The sequence below is a fragment of the Lissotriton helveticus genome, chromosome 9 (assembly GCF_964261635.1).
Source record: "Lissotriton helveticus chromosome 9, aLisHel1.1, whole genome shotgun sequence".
In the NCBI taxonomy this organism is placed as follows: Eukaryota; Metazoa; Chordata; class Amphibia; order Caudata; family Salamandridae; genus Lissotriton; species Lissotriton helveticus.
Genome location: NC_136070.1, coordinates 202,902,721 through 202,917,387, shown reverse-complemented (window position 1 = coordinate 202,917,387; position 14,667 = coordinate 202,902,721).

The window sequence follows — 14,667 nt, the reverse complement described above, 5'->3', positions numbered from 1 at the left end:
AGTCATGAATAATATGCTCACGGTAATGGTTCCGCATGCAGTTGACACTCTATTGAATCGAACGAAAACTCAACATCTGACGAGCGCAAGATTGTCTGGATATGAGTTGACGTTGCTGGCCAGTCACATACGGATAAAACGATGTAATGTGTTGAATCCAGCAACATTGCTGCCGATCGACACAGAATCAAGTGGTGAAGCAGTACATGACTGCTATCTCAGAACTGAGGAGGAAACTAAGGGTCGTATTGACCTAAAAGATACTCCATTGACAGATCCCGATGGTACTTTGTATGTGGATGGTTCTTGTTTCAAGTTGCCGAACGGTGATGTGACGACTGCGTATGCTGTAGTTACATTGAGAACGATTGTGGAAAGCGAAAGACTAAGTCAGAATTCGGCTCAGGCTGCCGAGTTAATCGCTTTGACGAGAGCGTGTGTATTGTCTAAAGATAAGCGGGTGAATGTGTTTACAGATAGCCAGTACGCGTTTGGTGTGGCACATAGTTTTGGACGATTGTGGAGAGAGAGAGGATTCCTTACGTCGCATGGCACGAAGATTCAACATGGTCAGCTTGTGAATGATCTGTTAGATGCACTCACATTGCCTAAACAAGTGGCCATAGTCAAATGTAGTGCACATCAGAAAGTAACAGATGATGTGGGTCGTGGAAATGCGTTTGCAGATGAAACGGCTAAAGAAACGGCTAAAGATTTGACGAACAGAATGTATGTTACGAGCTCAGTGAGATGGCCAACAGAGACTGGTATGTGTGAAGACACATTTGAAAGTGTGAAAGGAATACAGAATGAAGCCACTGAGACGGAAAGAACTAAATGGAGAGAGAGCACGGGAAGATTGGATGAGAATGGATGTTGGGTTGATTTATCAGAGAAGCAGAGATGGATGTTACCGGATGCGTATGTGCTCGCTGTTGTTACAATGGCTCATGGTATGGCACACATCAACGCTAAAGGCATATGCAAGTTGTTGTCTCATGTATGGAAGAATGATGGGATTACTAAGTGCGCCGAGAGAGTGGTTAAAAATTGTATGGTGTGTTTGATGCACAATCCTGGTAAGGGCACCCCCACTCCACCTGGTCATTTTGCCCCTCCTACGTACCCTTTCGAAGTTATCCAGTTGGACTTTATCCACATGGACCGATGTAATAACTTGAAGTATGTGTTGGTTGTGGTGTGTGCATTCTCTAGGTGGATTGAGGCCTACCCCCTTAAGGATAATACGGCTTTATCCACGGCAAAAATTTTGCTCAAAGAGTATTTTCCCCGCTACGGAATGCCTCGGGTCGTATGGTCGGACAACGGAAGTGAGTTTGTTGGGAGTGTGATGAAGAGTGTGTGCCGCGGTTTAGGGATAGTACAAAAATTTCATAGTGCAAACCATCCACAATCAGCAGGCTTGGTGGAGGGATATAATGGCACTCTAAAACTGAAATTGGCTAAAATTCAGGCAACAACTGGTTTATCTTGGCCCGACGCTTTGCCTCTGGCTCTCCTGTCGACCAGGGCAACTGTACACTCTCGAGTAGGGCTCAGCCCATATGAGATTGTGTTCGGTCGTCCTGCTAATATATGGGGAGTCCCAAGACCTAAGGAAGTTGATAGAATTGAATACCCTATGTTGATTGATTATCTCTATGATCTGACTGCTAAATTGAGTTTGATTCATCAACAGGTCTTTGAGTCTCTGCCATCACAAACAGAGGGTCCTGGTCATCGACTTCAACCAGGGGACTGGGTCCTCGTCAGAAACTACGGACGAAAACGAAACCTTGAACCAAGATTTGTGGGCCCGTTTCAGGTACAGCTGGCTACAAGAACGGCGGTTCGACTACACGGACGTCGGAACTGGGTACATGCTACCCACACGAAGAGAGTCCCGCTTCCTTTGCCATCGGACACCTGGATAAGAAGAGGTCTTTCTTCATCTGAGACTGACACTGCACCACGTTTCGTTCCATTCAGCAAAGCTCGGCTTGTATCTGACACCGTTGCTGACTCCTCTCAAACAATTTCCTCCACATCAACCTTGGAAAATTTGACTGTTGAACAATTGCCTGAACAATTGAACACTCCTTTGCCGTCCAATCCATTGTTTGAAGATCAGACTCGCCCTGGAAGTAGCCGATATTTTCTTCGTCCACGAACAAGCCATAAATAAAAAGATTTTTTTGTTTATAGGTTCTACGTTACTCTGAAAACAGTGGACATTATATATATATTGTGTATCTTTTTCTTTTTCGTACAGCCAAGAACATTATCTAGCCTAGAACCTACCATCCAGGTTGACCGTAAGGCCGTGCGGGTACTTCCTTCTATTTAGCAGCTATCGACACAAGGTTGGTTTCTATTATCAATTTCTGGGAATTCCTGGGAATTGATAACCGCTACTCAGAACGAAGTGCGTCAAGAACGTCGCGGACGGTCGTTAGGGGATGGAATCATCATTGTCTGAGCTGTCGAAAAGAGAAGAAATGTTGGCGCAAAGATCTACATTGCAGAAAATATGTCATACAAAATGGTTTTTCTCACAAGTAATCATACTGTTTCTCACCATATCTATGCTATTGGTAGGAGGAATATATTATGGGTCTCAGTTCTTATTGTCTTCTGCTACACCTACTCTTCCATCTCATGATCAATATTTCATTTCTACTGTTTCTCCACATTCCTTTTATCCTCTGCCTCAACACGAACAAATCAGACGTGCGGAATTCAGAAACAACTCTTTTATACAACTCCTGCATCAGCATCAGTTAGTGGTAAACACTACCAACTGTTGGGTGTGTGGGTTAATGCCACATACTATGGATAAAGGTATTCCGTACCTAGTTCTGCCTTATAGTGCACAAGGGTCAGCTCGAGCATTACAAACTATGTTCCGTAGCGCACTAGATTCCTACCCCCATCGAGAACCACGCTCAGCAAACTCTGGTCCTGGCCCATACCACAAGACTCTGGCGAGAGCTATTGCAGACTTAGATAGAGATATTTTTGACGCATCACTCATCCCAGAGGAAGAGGTGCGAGCATATAAGGAACTAAGTGAAGCTTAGTACAGCTTATCAGTGGGTGAGAGGCAGCTTAAAAGCTCGCCACCGATATGGATTGTACCTCACCTTGGTAATTTCTGCTTAAAAGGTCTTGGTCGAAATCCGAGAGCTCAGTTTGGGGAGAGTGCTTGTACCGAGACATATGTCTTACCGACGCTCTCTTCCCCTGTTTTCCTGCCTACCAAGGGTACTTACTTTGTATGTTATGATCGAGCCTATACGTGGTTACCTCATGACTTCTCGGGTACCTGCTATATTGCGAATCTTTTGCCTCCCACTTTCACTGTGGCCTCTGATTATCACAGAAATAGAATTGTAAGAGGCGTGATTAGCAAAGAAGATACTTCCGGACAAGAGGCGGGAGACTTCTTTAAGGGTTTCCTACCGTTCTGGGGACCAATGGTTAATAGTAGGAACCTGAGACAGTTAACTCGTGTAGTAGAATCAACTGCCAACATAACTGCAAATGCCCTTGGTAATTTGACAGCCGAAGTCCAGGCGGATAGACTGATGACGCTGCAGAACCGTATGGTTCTAGATATCGTTCTAGCAGATAGAGGTGGGGTTTGTAAAGTCATCCATTCGAGCTGCTGCATATTCATACCTGATAACGCTCCAACGGTTTATCAAGCCATCTCTAAGTTGCACAAAATTTCGGAGTCCATATACGTGGACGAAGGAAATTGGACGCTTCTGGGATGGTTTTGGGGTCTGATATCGACTTGGGGTTGGAAGATTCTGATGATCATAGGGATTGTTGTGACATTTCTGTTCTCATGTTGTCTTTGTGTGCAATGTGGTCCTGCCTTCTGTGGCCTTTGTGCTACGACGTGTATAAGACAGCCCGTTGTCACCAAAGAGGCATTGAAGGATCGAATAATGTATCAACAACATCTGAGTGATCTGATGAGTATCGAAATCGATTATGATTCCGACTAGTGCTTGCCTACATGAGGGCAAAAGGACCGTCTGAGGTTCCGTAAAAATTATTACGATGTTCTGGGCATTGCCGAATATGGATAAGTTTGGTATCTACGAACCGCAAATGACGAGTTCGGCAAGTGTGCGAATTTTCGCTACACTACCTGCCAGGGTTCGTCTAATATTACGTGTTCTTCATCTGAACCCTCGGGTTCCATTTTTAGATACGGCATCCATTTTGTTTCTTGCCCTCACGTAGTCAGCGAGCAGATAACTGTTCGCCCCCTGACCCTCTAGTTCCCAAGCCTTACGGAAGACGCATATTCCTTTCATGCGTCTTTATAACCGGAGGAATGACACAACAAAGGCAGATGGCACAGCTTGAGGGTAATCTGGTTGTACCGGTCCATTGTGACAGCCCTACAGGCAATGGATCCAACTCTTTTGATCTCACGATCATGCTTCCGATATTACCCCCACACTCTTTTTCTTTACACGTGTCTGACTTCCTTGCAGCTGCTCTTGTCTCTCCTTCTTGGTCATTTACAACTCTAATGGGTGTGCCTAATGGTGGGAAGATGTACTTTTACAGTTGGGAACCGGCATGGCTATTTATAAAGATGTTCCGGGATTCTGAACACATGAAAGCGACCCTTTTGAAGTCTACTGTGGGAACCGGATTGTAATCTTTTGTCCACATGTTATGCAATGGTAACACTCTGTATAAAAGAGAGCGACCTACAACCTCAATTTGAAGCAGACTCTCAGAACCTACACTGTTGTACTTCTTGTGACTTTTGCCTCCCTGCAGTAATAAACGCTGATCTTTGACGCCGAAGGAAGTTTCCCGTGTCTCTGTAATTTGTGCGCCGAAACAGGTATCCCATGAAGGTTATAGGTGTTGTTCCCTGGCACCGCTGGTACTGTTAAAAGTCCAGTCCTTCAGTAATCCCCTCGAATCAGCGAATGGTTTGTGCCTTACCTGCGTCGTCGTCGATAGTGGGCCAGGACTTGGACGTGGTGGATCGCGAAGAGCATCGGGAAAGCGTGTAGCGCTGGGTCCATGGAGGCGAGCAGCTTGCGGTGGGTATCTCTGCTATGTATGTTATCTTCGCTGTGGGGAATCCGCCGTGTTCAGACAGGTTGTTTTTCCGCAGCGGTTTTATGTGTATTTTCCGCCATCTTGATTTGGGGGACGGCCGTAGACGTCAGTCCGTACGGCGGAGTCTCTGGAATGGTTACGTCCGCCGCGTGGTCGGGTGTAGATGGGCGGCGGTACAGGCTCTACCGTAGCGGACGGAATTTTGACACTCTTTCCTATCCTGATATGGCGGACGGAGTGTCCGCGGCAGGCGGACACGGAAAAGGCATTTTCCACTTACTCCAGGGCTGCGGTCGCTCTTCCGTCCGCCATCCTAATGAGCCCCTATGTGTGGGGAATTCTGAATCTGTATTCTGCAAAAGCCTGAACCAAAGCATTCGATTCATCCAGCTGAGCGGTACAGCCATCTAAAGTTCTGTATATTTCTTTGTGCCTGAAAAACCCCATCCTTTGTGAAACCCTTTACTGCAGCACACAGCACAAAGTACATGTACTTTAAACCAACCACAGGCTGAACCATGAGTATGGATTATGAAAGCAAATTCTTCGAAAGGCAAAGGTTCAGTAGACATGGGTTATTCGGGTTCATGCTGAAGATTTTCCTGTGTTCTCAAATTATGTGGTCATAAATATAAGCTACATCAGCAGTTATCAAGGTAGTGGCCCACTGGATCCATCTGGGAGGTAAGGAGTTTTCGCGTGGAACGCTGGCATTGGTGACGGCTTCTAAGGCCGTAACAAGAGACACCACATTATACGTCTCCCCAGTGTCAATGGATATTCCTTTAATGCAGCCAATTTTTTTCTGTTGATGTAAAACGCATTTCTGCATTGCAGCATAAGTGAGATTTATAAGCAATCGGCACTGTTTCTCCTTCGTTAAATACAATTAGTCGAGTTAACAAAAGTTTATAAGTGTTTAGACTCAAGCATGTAGATTTTAAAGATTGCAAGTATGTTCAGCAGTCAAATTTTCAACAGAAAATTCAGGGTTAATTAAATCGTACAATGATGCATAATCTGGAATGTATGTTCTTCCAAAAATTCAAAAACCCAAAAGTGATTAAAGCTTTTCTAATGTATTTGGTGGTTACAAGAGAGCACATTTCTCTAAGAAATGTGGTGTTAGAATGTTGCCTTAATTGGATAATTCATATCCTAAAAATAGGACACTGGGAAAGGCAATTTTAGAGTTTTGAAAAATAAAGTTAAGGCCAGATTCAGCGAATCCCAGAATAATATGATCCACTCTGGCAAAATGTGCATTTAAATCATCACCTGCGATGTTAATGTCATCAACGTAGGACAATGCTTCTTATTCAACTTCTTGTAAAATTGGACATCACTCGGGCAACAAACAGACCTTAACTGTTCTTATAGCCTTGTAGGAGTTGACAGAACCATTGTTGTACTCCTAAAGCTGAGAAAGTGATCAAATTCCTGACTTTCAGGTGCCTCATTTTGACAAAAAAACATTGGAAATACCCAATATAGCTTTGAATGTTTTATGAACAATATTGCTTATCAAGCCCGTGCTGTGGGAATTCAGTACAGCAAAAGTTAGTGTGTGACTGTTTATATCTTGATAGTCTAAGACTATACGATAAGAATAATGTGGCTTAAGCACTGGAAATAAATGATTATTGATAATGGAGACACAAGGCTCAATTGCACCTTGATATTCTTATTGTGATAGAATATACCATTACTGGGCATTTAGCTTCATGTTTAATAGGATATTGTGATTGCACATCTTGGCTGGACCTTATAGGTATATCATGATAAGGTGAGTCTTTATCCCGAACTGCTCGGATTTGGTATAAAGCTGGGGTCTGCACAAGAGCCCATTGTCCAGCATATGCTGCTTTCACCTCCTCCAGAACAAGAAAGGAAAGAGGCAGTGTGATTACATCTTCCCCTTGGGAAACAATACTTAAAAACTCAGATGGTCAATCAATCTCAGCTAACAGAATATTACTTTATTAGTATGCAGTATGTTGCCCTCAATTTGAACGTCCAAATCATAAATCCTATTTGCAGTGTTAAGGCGTGGATCTAGAGTTTCAACTTGCACATATTCATCAGCCGTTCTCACCACCAGAAACTCTCGAAGAGTCTGATGAAACATTGTGACCTCTGCTGCTCTGTCGATAAGAGTGCTCAGTCACATTGACGCTAGTCCATCCAGATCGACACCGGTTTGTCCCTAATCTCAGCTCGTCATTAAATCTGCGTAGCTTCTTCAGGGTGGCGCACTACTCCAGGGCAGTTTGGGAACACTCAGGGTGCATGGTGCTAGACTTAGAAAAGGCATTTGACACCCTGGAGTGGAGCTTTTTATTCACTGCACTGCACAGATTAAGCCTAGGCGATGGTTTCATATGTCTTGTTCAGCTACTTTATACTCAGACAGTGGCCAGGGTCAAAACAGGCCCATATGTTTCGGACCAGATCCCTATCGAACATGGCATAAGGATGGGCTGCCCACTTTCCCTGCTTCTATTTGTGCTAGCTATCGAACCCCTGACTGAGGCGCTGCAAAAAACACAGGGCGAGTGGGGTATCCCATTGGCCAATGGGCTGCATGGAGCCTCATTATATGCAGATGATCAGCTTATACATCCTAAAGACATCAGGCTGCCCTGCGCAGCAATACAGAGAACACCACTGGAATTTGCCTCTGTTTCAGGGCCACTCGTAAATTGAGATAAGTCATGCCTGTATCTCTTCTCGGAGTCCACTCCAGATCCCCACCTGCCTATTAATGGTAGCCCATTATATTGGCAACTGTCCACATTCATATATCTCAGAATACATATATACAGAGACCCTGCGACCCCCTCAAGGGTAATTTGGTGCGGGCCATCACTACAGTGCGGGTGCAGATGTCCTTCTGAGGTACGCCGCCATTGACTGTTATGGGATGGATAGACTTGCTGAAGATGGTGGTCCTCCCACGCCTCTTATATCATTTCGTGAATTTGCCAGCCTGTGTTAAACTGCCACTGTTTAAGGGCCTGAAACTGGACATGAGGAAATTCATTTGGAGCGGGTCAAGTAGTAGAGTGTCATTAGCCAAGATGTACCCCTCCGCAACTAGTGGTGGCCTCTCATTGCCAAATATGGAGCAATACTATCTGGCGGTCCAACTCCAGTGGGTGGCGAGATGGCTAAGTTCACAGCACCTAGAGGGCTTGGCATCTCAGGCACCGGGACTCATGCATTCACAAGTGGTGGAAATATTTTATCCCAGCATGAAGGGCAGGCCACCAACCCAACTACAATTGGAAGTAGCCCACTACTGTTTTCGCTGTAGTCTCCAAATTACATGCGCTATGGTTCTATACGCGACGCAACGTCCTTGCCTAAAATAGTCAAACCCAGAAGTTATCAGGCTATCACCAGTGCAGAAATACTGTAATGGGAGGTGGTAGGCATCCTCACATTGGGAGATTTGTACGGACATGGGCAGCTTTTGCCCTTTGATGCGCTTGCCACTGGGCCAGTTCTAGCTACAGGCGGCGGTTCTCTGCATGTTACAGAAAGCGTTGGGCAGCTAGGCACAGGAGCCTGTTACACATTTAACCATGCATTAGCTGCATTAACTGGGGACAGGCCGCCATCTAGTCAAGTTGTTTGAGGAGTCACTGAGAGTACACACAGTGCTGCAGTTAAATTCTTTGCGGGCTCACTGGGACACAGACATACAGCGTCCCTGTACCGAGTGCGAGTGGGAGGCTATGCTCGAGAGCCCCACTTGTAGCCCCCGTAAAATAAGATTTCGACTTATCCAATATTACATAGTACTTAGGGCCTATCTGACACCAGCCAAGATCAACAAGTACTACAATCGCGCTGATGCTTGGTGTTCCAGATGCGGAGAAGTGGTCTGTGACCTACTTCATATGCTTTGGTCCTACCCTTCACTACAGACTTATTGGGGTGTGGTTACCACAACCTTAACACAATGTAGTGTGATCTATTGGTCATGGGAGGTGTGCATAATGAGGCTGTATAAAAGGTCCAGCAAATATAAGGTAACATCTCTGTATATAGATCTGGAACTCGTAGTTGCAAAGCGCCTGATTAGCCGGCGTTAGAAGTCTCCCGAATCCCCGCAGAGCAAGCCTGGTTCCAGTCAGTGCTCTGCTGGGCTCAAGCGGAGAGTATGGCATTGCGTCATGAAGATGTGACAGGTATTCTCAAGCAGGCACTTGCAGCGCACTGGGATGCGATTCTGACAGGCTTTATGTGCAATCTGGCACAGCCTGGCCGAGGTACCAAACATCGTACCTGTATGAAGCACATATTAGATACTGACAGGCCATCTCGGGCATAAGCTGTTCATGACGCACCCAGCATTACATGAAGGGCAACACTGAAGAGTTTTCCTTTATGGCATTTTCCAAGTCAATCAACTTAATCCGTGTCTACTACTAGCAATAAAAAAGAAGTCTAATATCTGGCAATTTGTTTAGGTTAGGCTCAGTTAAGCAATGCATGGTAGCAGTAGTAAAGGTCTCATAGATAAGAGAAGTAAGATGTACACTGTAATGCACTGTTTCAATGTCTGAATCTTAGAGGGAAAGAGTCAATACGTTAACATTCTTGTTATATGGATGTAATGTCGTAAATTGTCACTACATATATTTCTTAGACCAGCAAAATCATCTTTGTAGTATCGAATAAGCATTTATATATATATTTGTCCCTTTTTTCTTTCTATACGCTGTACTACAAACCTGCTTAGCAAAAGGTATTAAGTCAATACTGTAATGTGATACAGCTGTATAACCTGTAGTAAATTACCATTATGAAACTTAATAAACAAATTTAAACAAGAGTGCTCAGTCACGTCTTGAAATTCTTATCAATTTCTTCTTTCAAATGGTGCTTTTTGTTGTGGACGTTTATCAGTACTATGTGATGGTTTGGATGATTTCAAGAAAATCTAGTGAGTATCTGGCCTACCTTTAGAGACTTCAGAACTCATCAATGAATCTTTTGGTCCAGGTACCAAAAAAGCTAATAGGTTGACATGGAGAAGATGGGTTTGTTGATTCTCTTAAAGGAGTGTGCATCCTGTTACAGCACCTGTAGTAAATGTAGTTAATTATTTAGCAGAAGGTTTGAAACAGGGCATGCCCTATAGCTCAGTGAATTTATGTAAATCAGAGGTGTCAACAAGCCATGCTTTGGTGGATTGAGTGCTGATAGGGCAGAATAATTTGGTGAAGAGATTGACTAGAATGGTTTGCGTTGAAGCTCCTCCAGGTCCTATATATTCTTAGTTATGGGAAGTAAATATTATCTTGAAAGTGATTGTGCGATTAAATAGAAAAGAGGACTTTACACTGAGAAGTATGACTTTGAAGTTAGCAACACTGCTTTGTTTAATTTCTTTTAGGTGAATATCTCATACAAGAGCCCTGGAAGTTTCTTCGAAGTGTTATCAGCCAGAAAGGGTTGAAATAGATAGTAGTCCCCCACAAGCAAAAAGGTCACTATCTTAAACCTGAGCTCAACACCTGATATCAGTGGCACAGAGCAGACAGGCTTAACCTAAGAACATATGTAAGGTATTTAGAAGTTCCGAAAGCAATTAATAGTCAAAGATACTACACAATAAAAGTCCCACTCCAATTTCAGGAAAATAGTGGAAAATATAATGAACAAAATAGTACAAATCAAATAAAGGGAAATGGAGATATGATTTTGTAAATTATAAACAACGATAGTAGCAAAATGGTTGTGTTAGATCCTTCAGATTGCAAGGTGACTGGCTGTAATTGATGTGGGCTCAATGAAGTTGGATATATATTGGTTGACATCTCGGTGAAGCTATTGCTTTGCCAGGAAAATCCTGGAGCAGGAGAAATTAAAATCTTGCACCCAGAGAAGTCCACACGCCAGCTGGATGCATTTGGTGCCTTTGCCTGCCCAAGATTTTTAGCTTTGGACTTGGAGCTTGTTTCAGATCTTGGCAGTAATGGTTCCGCTGCAGCTTTTCAGTCAGATATCCCTTCTGCCTATTAGGCAGTCTGCCCGCTCTTTTTGGATGCTGTCTTGTCAATGGATGAAAGACCGTTGGAGTGCTACTGACCCTTCCAGGTATGTTCACTCGCGTCGAGGGTACCATAAGCAAAAGCAACTGTCTGAGGGATTATAGCCACTTTGTCCACCGGGCCAGTCATGATGTGCCCACCCATCGATGTGCCTCTAGCTTGGAAACCTCCCCATCTGAGTCGGCAGATTGGAATGAATATAAGACCACAACTTAGCTTCTTTCTGTTTTACACTTCCTTTACCATCATGGAGCTGATTATTCAAGTCCTGCCTTTGCTGCTGCAATTGACCACAAAGCAAATCCATACAATGGTTGCTGGAATGGAAGGTAAGCTTCTGTTATAAGTTGTTACCTTTGGACTTGTCAGTTTTCATTTCACCTAGACTTGTACATGTTGAAATCTTTTTTACATCCCAATGTGTAATTTTTGTGTCGAATGTCATTTAAGGAAGTTGAAGAAACACACCCTATCATTTTGTTGTAATTTTAAATTTGGTTCAAGTGCCTTCATGATAATGGATACTTACACAAAATGGACATCAATCCAAAAATCTAAAACTGACCAAACAGGTGTGCTAACTCAATTCTCCTAAACTATAAAATAGGAAATATACGCATTACTCATTATTGGGATAACTGCAATGTAAAAGTAATGTAGAAATTGCACTTGACAAGGTGAATTCTTTTTTTTAACTGTAAAAACAATGAAAGTTCAAAACTTTAATCAATTACAATTTGTATCAATTTACCATTTACCATTCGCTAGTTCATTTCCTGTATTAAATTAAATAATAATTGTGCCATCATTATTTTAAAGTGCAATGGATATGAGTTTATTCTCATCACTTATCAAATTCAAATAAACACATCTGTATTAACACTTAAAATAAAAATATGATACAGCTATTTGTTGGTGTAATTGTACATCATCATGATGAATGCTAATACCAAATTTCAAATGTCCATCATATACTTTTAATACTAGTGTATGGAGTTTCAAATTAGACAATGTCATTTTTTTTTGCATTTTCTCTCATAATTGTACATTAAATATGTAGATCACATTTTAATCATGAACAGTTCTAGGAATCAAAGAATGGTAAATGAAAAATAATCTCAGGACAAACTTGGTGAAATTAAAATATTTTCTATTAGGAAATAGGATACTTCTTTCAATCAATATAGATTTTATATTCAAGCATAGAAAATCCAAAATTGAAATGTCACAAAGATGTTGGAGTATTGCCCCAAACGTGCCTCCTAAACAGACTGCCAAATGGGAACCTCCTCAGGAAGGGATCTCTAGCGGGGACAGAGCAGGTAACAAAATAATCTGCTGTGATAGGTACAGGTTTGGAGGTGTGGATTGGAGTTTGGGAGAGGTGGTAGGGATGGGTTTGGGTTTGGAGGGGTGGGGTTTGAAGGGATCAAGGTCAGAGCAGAAATAAGAGCAGAAGTAGGATAAAGGATATGAGGGGTGGGAGGAGACTGGGTTTTGGAGGTAGAGGGAGCTGGAGTGTGTGGTGTGTGTGACTGTCTGTCTTGTGCATGTTATGTATATCCGGGTGCATGTTTTTTTGGCAGGGGATTGGAGTTCAGGTGATTATGTGTGTTTGGCTTTGGTTGTTGTTGTTTTGGGCATAGGTGTGGTTTTCTGTGAGTGCGTTTGTATAGATTAGTGTGCTGTAGAGGAGAGTTGTCTGGTTGTGGTGCTTGTGGGCATATTTATAGATGTGGTGGTGGTTGTGGTGGGTTTTGGTGTGCGTGTGCTTGTTAGTGTGCTGCTGATGGTGCTTGTGTATATGCTGGAGCATGCGGGTGTGCTGGTGGTTTTGGGCTTAGTGGTGGGTATGGGGGAGGTTGTTGTTGTGGGGTGGGTGTGCTGGTGGTTGGGGGAGTGCTGGTATTTGTAGTGGGAGTGGGTGTGTGTGTGTGCTTTGTTTGTGGGTGTGGTGGTAGTTATGATGGGAATAGGTGAGGTGGTGGGTGTGGTGGTTGTGGTGATGATTGTGGAGGGACTGAATTGGGTGGTCATAGGTGTTTTGAAGGTTGTGGTGGTGGGTGTGGTGGTGTTTGTGGTAGGGGTAGATGTGGTGTCTGTGTATTGTTTGGATGTGTGCTTATGATTGTAGGTGTGTTCGTGTTTATGTGCAGATGTGCTGGTTGTGTTTGTTGTATTGGAAGAGGGCAAAGTAGTGAGTGTACTTGGGACAAGGCTACACACTGGGGATTGAGATGGGGCCTGAGTTGGGGCATACATTTGGGCTGCTTGAGAGGCTTTGGTCAGTGAGGAGACTAGTCCTGTGAATGTTCTCTGTAGGCCAGAAATAGCACTATAAATGCTACAATTTGTTGCATATGGCAACTAAGGCCAGCCAGGTATAATGTATGCAGGTTGGGCGTTCCCACGCAAAAAGCCATGTAGAACTGAATGAGTGAAATTTAAAACATTACACAGCGTCACTCTATGCCTTCACTGCGTCAAAATCCTTACGCCTGCTCAGACCAGGCATAAGGAATGACGCAGGGCTTTTTGTATGGGACTCACCTATCTGTTGTGGTGCATTACTGGTGGTGCATCACTTTCATGAGCAACTCCAGCAATGTGTCACTTTTGGGCCAACAGATGTATCAGAACTTCTGACGCATCTGTTAATCCTTGTGCCATGGAGCTCTGTATTGTAAATACAGCACATCCATGATGGCACAAGGACTTTTGGCGCTTGGGCAAGGAAACTGACACATCTATGCAGATGCGTCAGTTCCTTGTAAATCTGCTCCTCCGTCTTTGAGCGAGGCTATCTTCATCTTGCCCTTTTACTTAAGTAATAGTAAACCTTTCTACCAATAAGCATTTCTTTGAATAGTAGTTTTTAGAGATTTGCATGAAAGCTGGGAGGGAATGGAGGTTACAACAACTGGATAACCTTAGGGGGAAAAGTGTAAATGGAAAAAGTGTCAACACATTTATTAGACTATTAGGTTAACAGAAAGCAAAATAAAAATTAGAATAAAAGAAATCCAAATAAAATATTCTATTGGTTCAAATAAGAAACTAGAGCCAGCAAAACCTTTCCCACGCTATGAAGGATGCCAATGGTGACACAGCACAGTTTGGATATCTATCTGTGGCTCTGGACTAAGCGGTAATCTGTGGTGAAGTAGCTGATGAGATGGCTACAGCAGTAGCAGCAGAGAACTGTGTGAGCTTCAGGGCATCCAGGTCACGAAATACATTTGTAACATCAAAGCATCCTTATTCTTGGAATAGAACATGCCGTTTTGTACACGTTTCTGTTATTCTTGAGGAGGTGAGGCGTGTGTTAAAATATTTTTGTTTCATGCAGCTCTTCCAAGTGTTTGATGCTCTTAGTGCCAAATAGTGAAGCTCATTGAATAGCACTGCAATCTGGGCTATAACATGCTGTATATTATATGTGGAATTTTAAAAAAAACTGATGATATTGATGATTACTTACATTTTATATAGCGCTAGCGGC